The sequence below is a fragment of the Vigna unguiculata genome, chromosome 4, assembly GCF_037176805.1.
Source record: "Vigna unguiculata cultivar grain cowpea cultivar isolate G323 ecotype 2 chromosome 4, ASM3717680v1, whole genome shotgun sequence".
In the NCBI taxonomy this organism is placed as follows: domain Eukaryota; kingdom Viridiplantae; phylum Streptophyta; class Magnoliopsida; order Fabales; family Fabaceae; genus Vigna; species Vigna unguiculata.
In genome coordinates this window covers 27,941,074-27,959,925 of record NC_140795.1, presented here as the reverse complement: position 1 = coordinate 27,959,925, position 18,852 = coordinate 27,941,074, and the positions used below count along the sequence as shown (strand labels likewise).

The following is an 18,852-nucleotide window of genomic DNA, read 5'->3' as shown; positions in this document are numbered from 1 at the left end:
CTCTCAAAAGTGGTTGACTGCTCATTTGCTCTTGGTTCATTTGACTTGAACTCACTATTTTTGGTAGCCTTGTAGGTGATACCTTTTCTGCAAAGTGCAGCTGTGGTGAGGAAAAACAGTTTGAGTGGCCACCGAGAGGAAAAAGGAGTGAGTTGGGACCTTCAAGGAGGAGTACACACACTTGAAGGTGATACATTTTGGAGGCTAGCCGAGAGAGAGACATAGCATATTGTTATTTTAGTTTTTTGCTGTTTTTGATATCATGGACTTTTGGGTTGTAAATTTTTCTTTCAGATTTCAGTTTTTGTTTCATTTGGCTTAGGTGGGAAAATGCTTTAGAGCAATCCCAACCTAGCTCGGTTTGTAATAGTTTAAGAGTGTTTAGTGTGAGGTACAAGGGGTTCCAAAGGCCACTTGTATCTTCACTTAGGTTTTTCGTCTAGTTTATGTTTTCAGTTTTTCCAATTTCAGTCTTTATGTTTTCAGCTTTTATGCTCTGTGTTTCAATGTCCAGGTTCTGTTTTGCGTGCTTTGTATGCTTGTATTTCTGTTTTAAGTCCCGTGATATTAGTTGACCTTCTTTTGGTCTTTCAGTTTTCACTTTCTTCACACACTTTCTCAATTTGTTTTTCATACAATCTGTTTCATTTGTAATTTTTATTGAGAAATTTTGTGAAAACATTTTAGAGATCTCTGGCTAGGAAAGGCTTGGTTCCTAAGCTTGTCCATGTGACTCACCTCCCCACTACTTTCTCTTTAGAAATTCATCAACTTTGTGAAAAATTGTTTTTGTCAAAAGTGTTTCAAAATGAGTTTTTATTCTTCTAGCCGTGTGCATTTAGGTTGGCATAGTAGTGTGCATTTAGATAGGCATAATGGTAGTCATGAGTTGCATCAAACCATTCATAGTGACATTCCATTCTTTGGGGAAGATATAGGACCAATATCATTTAAAGATTGGATGTGGGACACTGAAAAATTGGTGCAACCTTTGTTTAGTAAATATAGTCATATAGACATTCTTAGGCATGTTACATCTAGATTTGTAGGACGTGCATTTGATTGGTGGCAAGAGAGGCAATATAATGTGAAAAAAGGGAGAATATCATGCATCAATACATTTTATGAATTAAAAACATGCATGTGGAAACATTTCATACACCCTTCATTTAGGATCACTAAAGAACAACAAGCTAGGATAGAAGACTTCATTGACATTGGGGATGCATTCATCCAAAACATTGCTAAGTTTTCTATACTAGAAAAAGATTTTAAGCACAATTTAGACTTGCTTTCGAGTGAACAACGAAAGAGAGAAAAATACAAGAGAGAGCAAGCTAAACATCAACAGCTTCGAGAGTTTGAAAAGAAGAGAGAAAAAGAAGCGCTCGAGAAGCTTTGTGCTAAAAGAGAACAAGAGAAAAGAGAGATAAATGAGAAGAAAAAAAGAGAGGAAGAAGAAAAGGCTAAAGAGGAGAATCTAAGAAAATCAAAAGAAGAGAATGAGAGAAAAGAATTACAGGAAAGAGAGAAAATAAAACAAGAGAATAATCTTGCAAAACAATCACAAGTGGTAGAGTTAAAGTGTATTTCAAATGAGCGAATAGAACTCTGTGCTAGGAATTTGGTGATCAATTCTTCACCAATTCCTTACATGAAGATCCCATTTTCAAAGGGCGTTTTCCCATCTTTAACCTCTACTCACTTTTCCATTAAATCTTTTGTTTTGTTTTCTTTTCAAAATTTTTGTTCTCCATCTCATTTCTTTATTTCATCCTCCTCAACTTGTTTTGCCAAAACACACTTTGATATTAAAGTTCTTTTTAAAAATCATCTTTTGTGAAGTGGGCTTAATACCATCTTTTTCAATCTTCAAAGGCCCATTTTCAAAAATTTTCCATCCAATTTTACTGCATGGTCTTTATGATTTTAATTCCATTTTATTTGATGACTATTGCAGATTTATTTTTGATCCTGGTGGTACCATTATTATGGTTGTTGTGAGTCTTTAATAACCCTCTAGATCTGAGGACAGATCCTTTTCAAGGGGGAGGGGATGATGTGATCTCAATAAGGCTTATAGCATTGGGCCAACGCCTAGGCCTATTCCTTTTAACTTCTTTTTAATTTCTTTTATTTTCTTTTATTTTAATTAAATAAATGTCTCTAATTGAGTTTGTTTGCTAAATGCAGCCTATTTTCTATGCTGCCAATTAATGAAGAGTTGACATTGGGCCTGCGCCCAACTTTCCTTTACACCAACAATTACGCATCTTCAAAATTGTTTCATCTGAACACCAACGCTGATCTAGAGCAACCATTTCTCATGCTCAGCGTCATTGGGCCGAAGCCCAATCTGCACCATTTCAGAATCACGCATCAGTGAGAGCTGCTGTTAGGCGTCTCCAAAATCAGCAACGCGAGAAACCTTAAGCTGATCAAACTTCCGCATCACTCAAATTGGGCCGAGCCCAATTCTCCAGGATTTTAATGTCATCAAGTGGAAAGTTCAGGATATTTGTTACAGCGTGCCTTTAATGTGATTTGGGCTTCTGAAATTACTTATGGAAGACCAGCCTAGTTCGTGAGCTTCGGGGTTCTGTCTAATGGATTTTTGCCAGCCCAATTTCATCAGACAATTGGGTTCGGTCTTCACCACATTCGCAGCTAGGGTTCCAGCATTTCTCACCCAACATTCTTTCATCATCACACATCACGCGAGCTACTTTGATTAGGGTTTTCAATGTTCACCAACACACGAGCCTCACGCCTTCCACCTGCACTTGTCCTAAGCCGTTAGGGTTGATGAAGGAGTTGCTCTTCATTTTGCTTATGTTTCGTCCAGTCCCGATTCCAGACCTAGAGCTCCGTTAGGGTTTCTCTTATTCGCCGTTAGGACCTTCTGTTAGACGGCAACCATCGTTTCTTTCCTTCCCTTTTCTTTTGGTTGCCTCTCTTCTATAAAGGGGCAATCCATTGATTGTAAACAGGAAGCTTTGATGAATGAGAATATTCGGTAGAGAACACTCCCGCCTTTCATCAGCTCACCATAAATCCTAGTTTAGGTCGTTACCTATTCGGGATCCCCCAAACCAGTGAGAAACTGGAGCGAACCGAGCTTAAACACCATAAATCTTCTTTCCACTGCGTTTTCCCTCGCTCTCTGCGAGATTCAATCGGTGGAATGCCGATTGGGAGAGCTTTTTCGGCGATACCGCGACGGAGGAGCCTCATCAATATATATAATATAAATTAAATTTTTTTTATTATATCAGAAAATAAAGTAAAACATAACTATTCATAAACTTTACCTACAAGGTGCAAAATATGGTAATCGAAAAACGAAAACAAACTAAAACGTCCATTATTTTAATATTTACAGGGTATGTAGAAGTAGTAAATTAATAATTTAGAAAAATAAAATAAAATAATATCTATACTAAAAAAGAGAAGGGAAACCTCTAGAGAGAAGAAGAATAACATAGAATTGTTTGAAGTTGAGTTATCTATGCTCAGTTGTCGCATGAATATCTTTCATTTTCTTTTCATGTTTCTTCATTAGTTCCTTTCCTTTTCTTTTTTTTTTTGAGAAAATTATAGAAACAAGTATAAAGGTGACAAAAATATAGGTCATAAAGAGTGCTGACCTAATATAAATAATGTTTTTAATATCTTCAAATATATAAAATTCAACACTTTCTTGAATTACTTGCTTTTCTTTTGTTATTGAAGAATGAATAGGTAGAGTCTGCATGATCTTAATATTTAGAATGTTTTGTAAAAATAACACCTTAAAAATATAAATTTATTTTTTAATTATATTAAAACCTATGTATTACATGACTTTAAAAAATCTAAAAGCATTAGATAAAATTAAATTCAGTTTATCAACCAGATATATGTAATTTAAATTAAAATTTTTTATTATATTACAAAATAAAATAAAAGATAAATATTTATAAACTTTACCTAATAGGTGCAAAATATCATAATATAAAAACGAAAACAAAGTAAAACGTCCATTTTTTTAATATCTACTGATATGTAGAAGTAGTAAATTCAAAATTTAGAAATATAAAATAAAATATTATCTATATGAAAAAAGAGAATGGAAACCTCTAGAGAGAAGAAGAATAAAAGAGAATTGTTTGAAGTTGAGTTATCTATGCGTAGTGCTCGCATGAATATGTTTCATTTTCTTTTCATGTTTCCTCATTTATTTCCTTTTCTTTTTTTTTGGAGAAAATTTAAGAAAACAGTAGAAAGGTGTCGAAAATATAGGTTATAAAGACTGTTGACCGAATATAAATAATATTTTTAATATCTTCAAATATATAAAATTCAACACTTTCTTCAATTACATACTTTTCTTTTGTTACTGAAGAATGAATAGGTAGAGTCCGCATGATCTTAATATTTAGAATGATTTAAAAAAATAACACCTTAAAAATATAATTTTATTTTTTAAATATATTAAAACCTATGTATTACAAGATTTTAAAAAATCTAAAAGCATTAGATAGAATTAAATAAAGTTTATCACCCAAATATATGTAATTTAAATTAAAATTTTTTATTATATTAGAAAATAAAATAAAAGATAAATATTCATAAACTTTACCTACAAGGTGCAAAATATCATAATATAAAAACGAAAACAAACTAAAACGTCCATTTTTTTAATATTTACTGGTTTGTCGGAGTTGTAAATTAAAAATTTAGAAAAATAAAATAAAATAATATCTATATTAAAAAAGAGAAGGGAAACCTCTAGAGCGAAGAAGAATAAAAGAGAATATTTGAAGTTGAATTATCTATGCTTAATGCTCGCATGAATATGTTTCATTTTCTTTTCATGTTTCTTCATTTATTTCCTTTTCTTTTTGTTTGGGAGAAAATTGAAGAAAACAGTAGAAAGGTGACAAAAATATAGGTTATAAACAGTGTTGACCAAATATAAATATAGTTTTTAATATCTTCAAATATATAAAATTCAACACTTTCTTCAATTACTTGCTTTTCTTTTGTTACTGAAGAATGAATAGGTAGAGTCTGCATGATCTTAATATTTAGAATGATTTAAAAAATAACACCTTAAAAATATAATTTTATTTTTTAATTACATTAAAACATATGTATTACGTGACTTTAAAAATTCTAAAAGCATTAGATAGAATTAAATTCAGTTTATCGCCCTGATATATATAATTTAAATTAAAAATTTTTATTATATTAGAAAAAATAAATAAAAGATAACTATTCGTAAACTTTACCTACAAGGTGCAAAATATCATAATATAATAACTAAAACAAACTAAAACGTCCATTTTTTTAATATTTACTGGTACGTAGAAGTAGTAAATTAATAATTTAGAAAAATAAAATAAAATAATATCTATACTAAAAATGGAAGGGAAACCTGTAGAGAGAAGAAGAATAACAGAGAATTGTTAGAAGTTGAGTTATCTACGCTCAGTTCTCGCATGAATATGTTTCAAATTCTTTTCATGTTTCTTCATTTATTTCCTTTTGCTTTTTCTTTGGAGAAAATTGAAGAAAACAGTAGAAAGGTGACAAAAATATAGGTTATAAAGAGTGTTGACCGAATATAAATAATGTTTTTAATATCTTCAAATATATAAAATTCAACACTTTCTTCAATTACTTGCTTTTCTTTTGTTGGTGAAGAATGAATAGGTAGAGTCTGCATGTTCTTAATATTTAGAATGATTAAAAAAATTAACACCTTAAAAATATAACTTTTTTTTTTAATTATATTAAAACCTATCTATTACATGACTTTAATAAATCTAAAAAGATTATATAGAATTAAATTCAGTTTATCACCCAGATATATATAATCTAAATTAAAATTTTTTATTATATTAGAAAAAATAAATTAAAGATAACTATTCATAAACTTTACCTACAAGGTGCAAAATATCATAGTATAAAAATGAAAACAAACTAAAACGTCCATTTTTTTCATATTTCCTGGTATGTAGAAGTAGTAAATTAATAATTTAGAAAAATTAAATAAAATAATATCAACACTAAAAAAGAGAAGGAAAACCTCAAGAGAGAAGAAGAATAACAGAGAATTGTTTGAAATTGAGTTATCTATTCTCAGTTCTCGCATGAATATGTTTCATTTTCTTTTCATGTTTCTTCAATTATTTCCTTTTGTTTTTTTCATTGGAGAAAATTGAAGAAAACAGTAGAAAGGTGACAAAAATATAGGTTATAAAGAGTATTGACCAAATATAAATAATGTTTTTAATATCTTCAAATATATAAAATTCAACACTTTCTTGAATTACTTGCTTTTCTATCGTTTGTGCAGAATGAATAGGTAGAGTTTGCATGTTCTTAATATTTAGAATGATTTAAAAAAATAACAACTTAAAAATATAACTTTATTTTTTAATTATATTAAAACCTATCTATTACATTACTTTAATAATTTCAAAAACATTAGATAGAATTAAATTCAGTTTATCACCCATATATATATAATTTTAATTAAATATTTTATGATATTAGAAAATATAAATAAAAGATAACTATTCATAAACTTTACCTACAAGGTGCAAAATATCATAGTATAAAAACGAAAAAAAACTAAAACGTCCATTTTTATAATATTTACTGGTATGTAGAAGTAGTAAATTAATAATTTAGAAAAATTAAATAAAATAATATCTACACTAAAAAAGAGAAGGGAAACCGCTAGAGAGAAGAAGAATAACAGAGAATTGTTTGAAGTCGAGTTATCTATGCTCAGTTCTCGCATGAATATGTTTCATTTTCTATTCTTGTTTCTTCAATTATTTCCTTTTCTATTTTTCTTTGGAGAAAATTGAAGAAAACAGTAGAAAGGTGACAAAAATATAGGTTATAAAGAGTGTTGACTGAATATAAATAATGTTTCTAATATCTTCAAATATATAAAATTCAACACTTTCTTCGATTACTTGCTTTTCTTTTGTTAGTGAAGAATGAATAAGTAGAGTTTGCATGTTCTTAATATTTAGAATGATTTAAAAAAATAAGACCTTAAAAATATAATTTTATTTTTTAATTATATTAAAACTTATCTATTACATGACTTTAAAAAATCTAAAAACATTATATAGTATTAAATTCAATTTATCACCCAGATATATATAATTTAAATTAAATTTTTTTATTATATTAGAAAATAAAATAAAAGATAACTATTCATAAACTTTACCTACGAGGTGCAAACTATCATAGTAGAAAAACAAAAACAAACTATAACGTCCATTTCTTTAATATTTACTGGTATGTAGAAGTAGTAAATTAGTAATTTAGAAAAATAAAGTAAAATAATATCTACACTAAAAAAGAGAAGGGAAACCTCTAGAGAGAAGAAGAATAACAGAGAATTGTTTGAAGTTGAATTATCTATGCTCAGTTCTCGCATGAATATGTTTCATTTTCTGTTCATGTTTCTTCATTTATTTCGTTTTCTTTTTCTTTTTGGAGAAAATTGAAGAAAACAGTAGAAAGGTGACAAAAATATAGGTTATAAAGAGTATTGACCAAATATAAATAATGCTTTTAATATCTTCAAATATATAAAATTCAACACTTTCTTGAATTACTTGCTTTTCTATTGTTAGTGAAGAATGAATAGGTAGAGTTTGCATGTTCTTAATATTTAGAATGATTTAAAAAAATAACACCTTAAAAATATAACTTTATTTTTTAATTATATTAAAACCTATCTATTACATAACTTTAATAATTATAAAAACATTAGATAGAATTAAATTCAGTTTATCACCCAGATATATAAAATTTAAATTAAATATTTTTATTATATTAGAAAAAATAAACAAAAGATAACTATTCATAAACTTTACCTACAAGGTGCAAAATATCATAGTATAAAAACGAAAACAAACTAAAACGTCCGTTTTTTTAATATTTACTGATTTGTAGAACAGTAAATTAATAATTTAGAAAAATTAAATGAAATAATATCTACACTAAAAATGAGAAGGGAAACCACTAGAGAGAAGAAGAATAACAGAGAATTGTTTGAAGTTGAGTTATCTATGCTCAGTTCTCGCATGAATATGTTTCATTTTCTTTTCTTATTTCTTCAATTATTTCCTTTTCTTTTTTTCTTTGGAGAAAATTGAAGAAAACAGTAGAAAGGTGACAAAAATATAGGTTATAAAGAGTGTTGACCGAATATAAATAATGTTTTTAATATCTTCAAATATACAAAATTCAACACTTTCTTCAATTACTTGCTTTTCTTTTGTTATTGAAGAATGAATAGGTAAAGTGTGCATGTTCTTAATATTTAGAATGATTTAAGAAAATAACACCTTAAAAATATAATTTTATTTTTTAATTATAATAAAACCTATCTATTACATGACTTTAAAAAATTTAAAAACATTATATGGAATTAAATTCAGTTTATCACCCAAATATATATAATTTAAATTAAATTTTTTTATTATATTAGAAAAAATAAATAAAAGATAACTATTCATAAACTTTACCTACAAGGTGCAAAATATCATAGTATGAAAACGAAAACAAACTATAACGTCCATTTTTTTAATATTTACTGGTATGTAGAAGTAGTAAATTAGTAATTTAGAAAAATAAAGTAAAATAATATCTATACTAAAAAAGAGAAGGGAAACATCTAGAGAGAAGAAGAATAATAGAGAATTGTTTGAAGTTGAATTATCTATGCTCAGTTCTCGCATGAATAAGTTTCATTTATCTTTTCATGTTTCTTCATTTATTTCCTTTTCTTTTTTATTTTGAGAAAATTGAAGAAAACAGTAGAAAGGTGACAAAAATATAGGTTATAAAGAGTGTTGGTCGAATATAAATAATGTTTTTAATATCTTCAAATATATAAAATTCAACACTTTCTTCAATTACTTACTTTTATTTTGTTACTTAAGAATGAATAGGCAGAGTCTACATGTTCTTAATATTTAGAAGGATTTAACACAATAACACCTTAAAAATATAATTTTATTATTTAGTTATATTAAAACCTATCCATTACATGACTTTAAAAAACTAAAAATATAAGATAGAATTAAATTCAGTTTATCACAAGATATATATAATTTAAATTAAATTTTTTTATTATATCAGAAAAGAAAGTAAAACATAACTATTCATAAACTTTACCTACAAGGTGCAAAATATCATAATATAAAAATGAAAACAAACTAAAATGTCCCTTTTTTTAATATTTACTGGGTATGTAGAAGTAGTAAATTAATAATTTAGAAAAATAAAATAAAATAATATCTATACTAAAAAAGAGAAGGGAAACCTCTAGAGATAAGAAGAATAGCAGAGAATTGTTTGAAGTTGAATTATCTATGCTCAATTCTCGCATGAAAATGTTTCATTTTCTTTTCATGTTTCTTCATTTATTTCCTTTTCTTTTTTGTTGGAGAAAATTGAAGAAAACAGTAGAACGGTGACAAAAATATAGGTTATAAAGTGTGTTGATCGAATATAAATAATGTTTTTAATATCTTCAAATATATAAAATTCAACACTTTCTTGAATTACTTGCTTTTCTTTTGTTACTAAAGAATGAACGGGTAGAGTCTGCATGTTCTTAATATTTAGAATGATTTAAAAAAATCACACCTGAAAAATATAATTTTATTTTTTAATTATATTAAAACCTATCTATTACATGACTTTAAAAAATCTAAAAACATTAGCTAGAATTAAATTCAGTTTATCACCCAGGTATATATAATTTAAATTTAAATTTTTTATTGTATTAGAAAATAAAATAAAAGATAACTATTCATAAACTTTACCTTCAAGGTGCAAAATATCATAATAGAAAAATGAAAATAAACTAAAACGTCCATTTTTTTAATATTTATAGGGTATGTAGAAGTAGTAAATTAATAATTTAGAAAAATAAAATAAAACAATATCTATACTAAAAAAGAGAAGGGAAACCTCTAGAGAGAAGAAGGATAACAGAGAATTGTTTGAAATTGAGTTAGCTATGCTCAGTTCTCGCATGAATATCTTGTTAGAAATGATGCTCCAATATTTCACATCCAAGAGGGGGGTGAATTGGTATTAACAAATTTTGCCCAGTTTTAGCACTTTTGAAATTGTTTTGATAAAAACATTTGGTTTTGAATCAATTGAAATAGTTTGGTTTGATGCTTAATGTATGGAGCATTTATACTATGACAAGATATAGGGAGAAAGAGAGAAAGCACACAAAATTTTTATACTGGTTCGATTCTTAAGAATCTACATCCAGTTCATCTAGCAAACCACAGCTAGAGATATTCACTATATCACAAGAATTTCAAGATTTACAAATACACTTGATAAATCTAAATTCTAAGATAAAGGAACACACACGCAAGGCATCCACACACTTGCACAACCACACAACAACAAGGCTATCACACACACTTGCTTTAACAACCAAAAACAGCAAGGTTATCACACACACTTGCTTTAACCAGAAAACAGTAAAACAAAGAGTTTCAAACTATACTTAGAACACAAGAACACAACCTAAAGATTAGATTGAGTACACCTTTTCCAAGTCTGAATTTTCTTCTTCTTGCCAAGCCAAATTTGATGTGTCTTGATGAAATTCTCAAGAGGATCTTCCAAGATTGCTCCAAGAACCTGTTTCACACCTTTCTTTCTTTCTTTGGGTTGAACCACACTTTTCACAACAGGTGCAGAGTCTGTTTTTATAAACCAGTTGCTGTCAGCACGAGCCTAGTCGACTACATTAGTTGGCTAGTCGACTATCGGGGCAGCAGATTAATAGATTCAGGATTTTACACACATAGTCGACTATATTAGTTGGCTAGTCGACTTTCGGGGCAGCAGATTAACAGATTCAGGATTTTACACACATGTCATGTTAACCATTGTCATGTTATGTCATATTAACCATTGTCATGCTATTATGCACATCATCAAAAACATTTCAGATATAGTAAATCAACAACATATCTTTCATTTTCTTTTCATGTTTCTTCATTAGTTCCTTTCCTTTTCTTTTTTTTTTGGAGAAAATTGTATAAAACAGTATAAAGGTGACAAAAATATAGGTTATAAAGAGTGTTGACCAAATATAAATAATGTTTTTAATATATTCAAATATATAAAATTCAACACTTTCTTCAATTACTTGCTTTTCTTTTGTTACTGAAGAATGAATAGGTAGAGTTGCATGATCTTAATATTTAGAATGATTTAAAAAAATAACACCTTAAAAATATAATTTTATTTTTTAATTATATTAAAACCTATGTATTACATGACTTTAAAAAAATCTAAAAGCATTAGATAGAATTACATTCAGTTTATCACCCAGATATATGTAATTTAAATTAAATTTTTTACTATACTAGGAAATAAAATAAAACATAAATATTCATAAACTTTACCTACAAGGTGCAAAATATCATAATATAAAAACGAAAACAAACTCAAACGTCCATTTTTTTAATATTTACCAGTCTATAGGAGTAGTAAATTAAAAATAAGGAAAAATAAAATAAAATAATATCTAAATTAAAAAGGAGAAGGGAAACCTCTAGATAGAGAAAGAATAATAGAGAATTGTTTAAAGTTGAGTTCTCTATGCTCAATTCTCGCATGAATATGTTTCATTTATCTTTTCATGTGAATTGTTTGAAGTTGAGTTATCTATGCTTAGTTCTCGCATGAATATGTTTCATTTTCTTTTCATGTTTCTTCATTTCTTTCCTTTTTTTTTTGGAGTAAATTGAAGAAAACAGTGGAAAGGTGACAAAAATATAGGTGATAAAGAGTGTTGACCGAATATAAATAATGTTTTTAATATCTTCAAATATATAAAATTCAACACTTTCTGCAATTACTTGCTTTTCTTTTGTTACTAAAGAATGAATAGGTAGAGTCTGAATGTTCTTAATATTTAGAATGATTTAAAAAAATAACACCTTACAAATATAATTTTATTTTTTAATTATATTAAAACCTATCTATTACACGACTTTAAAAAATGTAAAAACATTAGATAAAATTAAATTCAGTTTATCACCCAGATATATATAATTTAAATTAAAATTTTTTATTATATTAGAAAATAAAATAAAAGATAACTATTTATAAACTTTACCTACAAGGTGCAAAATATCATAATATAAAAACGAAAACAAACTAAAACGTCCATTTTTTTAATATTTACTGGTATGTAGAAGTAGTAAATTAATAATTTAGAAAAATTAAATTAAATAATATCTACACTAAAAAAGAGAAGGAAAACCTCTAGAGAGAAGAAGAATAACAGAGAATTGTTTGAAGTTGAGTTCTCTATGCTCAGTTCTCGCACGAATATGTTCCATTTTCTTTTCATGTTTCTTCAATTATTTCCTGTTCTTTTTTTCTTTGGAGAAAATTCAAGAAAACAGTAGAAAGGTGAGAAAAATATAGGTTATCACTACAAAAAATCATGTATATAACGATGGTTTTAATATGATGGTTAATTAAAACTGTCGCTTTTCGCAGTATAATACATCAGTTTAGTAACAGCCGTAATGTAAATGTATAATATGCCGTTTCTAGCCACCATCTTTTACACTGTCATATTATTATTTAAAATTGTGTCATTTTGAAATGTCATTTTATATAAAATATTATTTTTATAATTTTATGAAATTATTTTCTATCTCACTTTTGTCTCGATGCCTCCTTTTTTTGGTAAAATTTTGTTCCCTCTCTTTTTTATTTCATTTTCCCACTCAACAAATATTTTCTTTTTTTTCTGGGTAAAATTTTGTTCCCTCGCTGACACCCAACAGATCACTTCACTCTCACTCTCTCTGCGTTCATCACTAAGCTCTCGTCTCTCTAGGTCAAACCAAACTCTCGTCCTTCTCTGCGTCTCATTCGCGTCTCTCCTTTCTCCTTTCTCCTTTAGGTCGCCTTAAATCACTCACCTCTCCGTCACTCACCTCTCCGTCACTCACCTCTCCGTCACTCACCTCTCCGTTCACTCACCTCTCCATTTCGCCTCTTTCTCCATTTCGCCTCTTTCTCCTTTCTCCTTTCTCCTTCATTTCACCTCTTCGTTTCAGCTCGTTCTCTTTTCTCCTTCCTTCTTGATCAGTCCACGATTGCCTCCGTTCTTATTTGCTCATTGGGTTCTTCAACCTCGTTCTGAAGGAGAAAGGTTTGATTGCTCGCATTTGCGCCTCAGTCCACTCGTTTTCTGTTTCTGGTATGATAATCATCAAATTTGTGTTGCCTTTTTGAATTTAATCTTGCCAATTTTTGATTTGAATGGCCAATTGTAGGATTAGGGTTCGCGCGGTGGACAATGGCAGTTCGACATCGAAGGGCGAGTAAGTCGCACCAGTTGTCTCCACCACACTGAAGCTCGAATTTCAGTTCCGGTTCGGCCTCTGAATTTCACTTCCAGTATTTTTTTTTCTTTTTTTTTGTTGGGTGCTGGTTTTCTGCTTGATTTGTGGTATTGCAGCTAACGTTTTCTGCTTGGTTTTTTGGGAATAACTTAATATGCTATTGCAACTATACTGATACTCGTTTGTTTGATTTTGTCTTCAATCAATGTTGACACATGCCTTACCAAATGTTCCATTTCTAAATTTAATCATTGCATGAAAGGGTTTATCTGCAATGTTAATTGGTGGCATTTTGTAATTATCATCAATCAGTTTTGACTTGTGTGGCTTCTATTACTATATTATTCCTTTTATCTTTAAAGCCATTCTTTAATATATTCTCCACGAGTTGTGAACACTAAATCACATTAGCTTCTTCACAAACCGATCAAAGAATCAACATGCAAATGAATTTTGATTAAAGGATCATGTATATTTAATTTTGCTGCATGAAGATAAAAAAGATATCATGGAAATGATGGTATATTTCCCTTTTGGTAACATTCTATTATATTAGAAGTAAATAAGCACTGTATATCTCCACCTTAGTGGAGTTTGTTTGAGCTGTCATTATAAACAATAAAGTCCATTATTCTCTATCTAAAAAGTAATCATATCTTAAATTTAAATTTGGCGAATCAAACCACAGCAAAGAGAGTAACAGGATTTTCTCTGTGATGCATCTTCATCGTGTCTCTTTATCAGTCTATAAATATGGATGCAGTAATTATGATTAAGGTATAAGGGTGTGTGTGCTTGACTGAGAAATAAAATAACAAGTTTCTTAGATCTATGCATGGAGCTTTGAACACAGAATGAGTTTTGGTGACCCCAAAGGCTTCCATTACTGCATGTTGCTGCGGTTTAAAATCCTGTAACAAGTGGTAATGGAGGCTTCCATTAAAGGCATCTATTCATGTTTTATTATCATCTTAAACATCCTTAATAATAAAGTTATGATGTTTTGTTGCGGTTATACTGTAGTTCCTGTACAACTTCATTTTGCAGATAAACATAAGCTCCACAGTGCAGTTTCTAGCTCTTAAAGTTACTGGTGATATTGATATTAGTTATAGCTTGTTTGGTGTTGGTTATTTTATTTTTTCCTTTCTGTGATTTTGGAGTATATGAACATATGTGATCTTAAGCACACTATCCATTTTTTGTGTCTGCCTTGGTATGGATCTGCCATCAATTTGGTTGTTTGGTGCTTGTGATTAGTTGTGATTTCTGTATTTTGTCATGTTCTGAAACATGGTGATTTTTTGTGATCATAATCTGTATTTTTGACTGAAATGTATTAACAAATACATTTTTTTTGTGGTTCTGCATACTATTTATTCATGTACATTATTGGTGTTGATTTTTGTAAGGATCTGCAACAATTTTTTCTCTCTAATCGGTATTACATTGCATGAACTCCAATTTGATATATACTTTCTCTATTTGTATAGGATAAAATTTGGACAACTTGCAAGTTAAAGCTGCTGCAAACTTTGTCCAGCTTATTTCATATAATATCAAGGTTTGAGCTTAAGTTATGTTCTTTGCAATTCAATTATTTTAGTTAACTCTTTCATTTAATTGTTTTGAGGATAAAATATATATGTTTTGTCCTTTATTTTATAATTGCTTTGAGTGAATACTTTAGTTAACTAATTATTTTAGTTAACTCTTTCATTTAGTTATTTTGAGGATAGAACACCTTCCTCTTGTTTATATGATTTCATTCCTAGGTAATGAATTTTTTTTCTTTGGTGTTTATTTTGTAGTCATGCCAATAGATAAATCGTGGACTTCTAAACCACGAAACACCATTGAATATTCAAATGGGCTGAATATTTTTTTGGATTTTGCTTTTGAACATGGTAATGGTCGTGTTATTAAGTGTCCATGTTCAAAATGTGGTTTCAATAAATGGCAAACTAGGGATGCGGTTCTAGAACACTTAACATGTAGACCTTTTCCTGAAAACTACAAAACATGGTATATGCATGGTGAAAGACCAAGTGTAAGTGATTCCATGGCTGGTAGAAGTGCAAATGTGGTTCAAGATTTTTTAGAATCTCAAAATCCAATGGAAGACATGTTGAATGATGCATTCGGGTTTGTGGGGAATGATGTTAATGATTTTGATAGGGCTACTGAAGAAGATGGTGTGCAAGCTAACATGATGCGTGATGAAGGAAATACAGATTTTGATGCTTTGTTGAAGGAAAATAACCAACCATTATATGATGGTTGTACAAAGTATTCAAAGTTATCATTCATGTTGAAGTTATATCATATAAAGTGCATGTGTAGAATGAGTGACAAAGCAATGACATTGATTCTAGAGTTGCTAAAGGACGCATTTGAACATGCTAAGTTTCCTAGCTCATTCTACGAGGCCAAGAATTCAATTAGCAAGCTTGGTCTTAACTATGTCAAAATACCAGCTTGCCCAAAAGACTGCATGCTATATTGGGGTGAAGAGAATGAAGACTTAGAAGAATGTAAACGGTGTAAGATGTCGAAATGGAAAGATAAAAATAAGAAACAATATGCAAAGATATTGCGTTACTTTCCCTTAAAGCCGGGATTGCAAAGATTATTTATGTGTTCTAAGACAATTAATTCTATGACATGGCATGCATAAAAAAAAACCACGACGAATTGATGAGGCACCCTAGAGATTCTGAGGCTTGGAAAACATTTGATGTATTGCATCCTGAATTTGCAAGTGATCCGCGAAATATACGAATAGGCTTAGCTAGTGATGGTTTCAACCCTTTTGGAAACATGAGTACTAATCATAGTATATGGCCAGTGGTGCTCATTCCTTACAATCGTCCTCCTTGGGAGTGTATGAAGCAAACCTCCTTTATCCTCTCTATGATAATTCCTGGTAAACAAATGGCAGGGAATGATATTGATGTCTACTTACAACCATTGATCAAAGAATTGAAGGAGTTATGGTTTGATGGAGTGCAAACATTTGACTATTCGAAAAAAGAAATGTTTACATTGTGAGCGGCTTTGATGTGGACAATTAGTGATTTTCCTGGGCTAGGAAATTTATCTGGATGGAACACACACTGGAAATGCTTGCCCTACTTGTAACTTTGATACAGATTCTTGTTGGCTGTACAGGGGAAAATTTTGTTTTATGGGACATCGTCGATTTTTAGAAAAAGATGATAGATTTAGATTCAATCGGTCTCTTTTTAATGGAAAAATTGAGCTAAGGGATGCACCACTACCTTTGACTGGGTCAGACATATTTAAACAAGTTGAGGGTTTGAATGTTACATTTGGAAAGCAAATAGAAATTCCAAATACAAGTAAGAGAGGTCGAGGAACCAATGTTGAATTTGTTGGAGCAGAACAATGGAAAAAAAAGAAGTATATTTTTTGATCTTCCTTATTGGGAGACGAACTTGTTCAGACATTGTCTAGATGTCATGCATATTGAGAAGAACGTTTGTGACAATGTTTTGTATACTTTGCTTAATGATCCTACAAAATCAAAAGATAATGTTAAAGCCCGAAAGGTTCTTAAAGAAATGGGTATAAGGAAGGAACTTTGGCCAGATGATAAAGGAAGATATCGGCCAGCTTTGTTTTCATTGTCAAAAGCAAAGAAGAAAAAATTTTTGCAAACATTGAAAAATGTTAAAATGCCAGATGGATACTCAAGTAACATTTCACGATGTATTGACTTGAAAAATGGAAAGATATTTGGACTCAAAAGTCATGATTGTCATATTCTTATGGAACACTTACTACCTATTGCCATACGCAATCTTTTTCCAAACAATGTCACTATAGTGATAGTAGAACTATGTTCCTTTTTTCGACAATTATGTGGCAAAAGTTTAAGTCAATTGGATCTTGAAAAACTTGAGTGTCGCATGATTCAAACACTATGCCACTTAGAAATGTTATTCCCTCCTACCTTCTTTACAATCATGGTTCATTTAACTTGTCACCTAGCCGGGGAAGCAAAACTTGGAGGTCCGGTACATTATCGTTGGATGTATCCCATTGAAAGGTTTGTCGACAACACACCTTTCTATTTTTGTTTTAAGTGTAACATTTGTTTTGCCTAATTGTTTTAAAATTATATAGGTATTTGGGACACTTAAAGTCCTATGTTCGAAACAAATCACAACCCGAAGGTTCTATTGTTGAAGGTTACATAGCTGAAGAGGTTCTAACCTTTTGCTCTCAGTATATGGAAGGGGTGGAAACAAGAATTAATAGACCTTCACGTGTGGATGATTGTGGTGATACAAAATTATCTGAATTGAGTACCCTATTTCCACCAATTGGTAGAGTAGTAAGTGCCTCTTCAACTTTTCAAATGTCAACCATGGAGAAAACCCAAGCACATTGATATGTGTTATTTAATTGCCCTCAGGTTAAACCTTATATTGAGTGAGTATTACCATAAACAATAATGTAGTTATATTTACAATGTGTTTTTATTTTATTATTAGTAATATGTTGACATATTATATTAGAGAATTTAAAGATCATTTGCGAAGGCAATCTAGAAGGCGAAGAATTTCCAATACAGAGATAGAAAAGATTGTTAATAAGGATTTCATGAATTGGTTTCCTCGTAGGGTATGTATAATATGTGTTATTAGATCTTAAATTAAAGTTTCACTTTAAATTGACGTCTAAATTCATTATTTTTTTAGATTGATAACCAAGACATTTCGAGTTCAGTGCCAGATGATCTGAAGTATTTAGCTCGAGGTCCAACACCACATGCTAGAAGATTTACTGCCTTTAATGTAAATGGATACAAATTTAGAACTCAAAGTCGAGAACATGGGATGAAAACCCAAAATAGTGGAGTGTTCTTAACTTCTTCAACATCATGTGTTGCAAGTAGTGCAGACAATAACATTAGAGAAGCAGATTTGGCATATTATGGAAAATTAGAAGACATAATTGAGCTCAATTACTATGGGAAATTTAAAGTTACATTGTTCAAATGTAAATAGGCTGACACCACACAAGAAAGGGGGTTTAAAAAGGATGCATGGGGGTTGACTTGTATAAATTTCTCACGATTAATTCACATTGGAGATCGTGAGGATCATGACCCATACATTGAAGCTTCACAAGCTAAAATGGTCTATTATGTCAATGATGAGGTCAACAAGGATTGGGCCATTGCTCTCCATGTCAAACCAAGAGACTTTTATGATATAGGAGAAGGTGATATTGATGTTTGTGAAGTTGAAACATGTCCACAACAAGACTTAAATCAATTTTTTAGTGACTCTGAACAACTAGCACTTTTTAGGGACGATGAAGATGATGACTTATTAAATGAGGACAACCGTAACGATGAAAATGATTCAATGTCAGAATAATAATAATTACTCGG

At 29.8% G+C, this 18,852-nt stretch overlaps 1 pseudogene; it reads left to right on the top strand.

Moving 5' to 3' along the window:
• The first annotated feature begins 12,907 nt into the window (after window positions 1-12,907).
• On the top strand, window positions 12,908-18,838 carry LOC146886969 (uncharacterized; annotated as a pseudogene).
• Window positions 18,839-18,852: the final 14 nt, after the last annotated feature.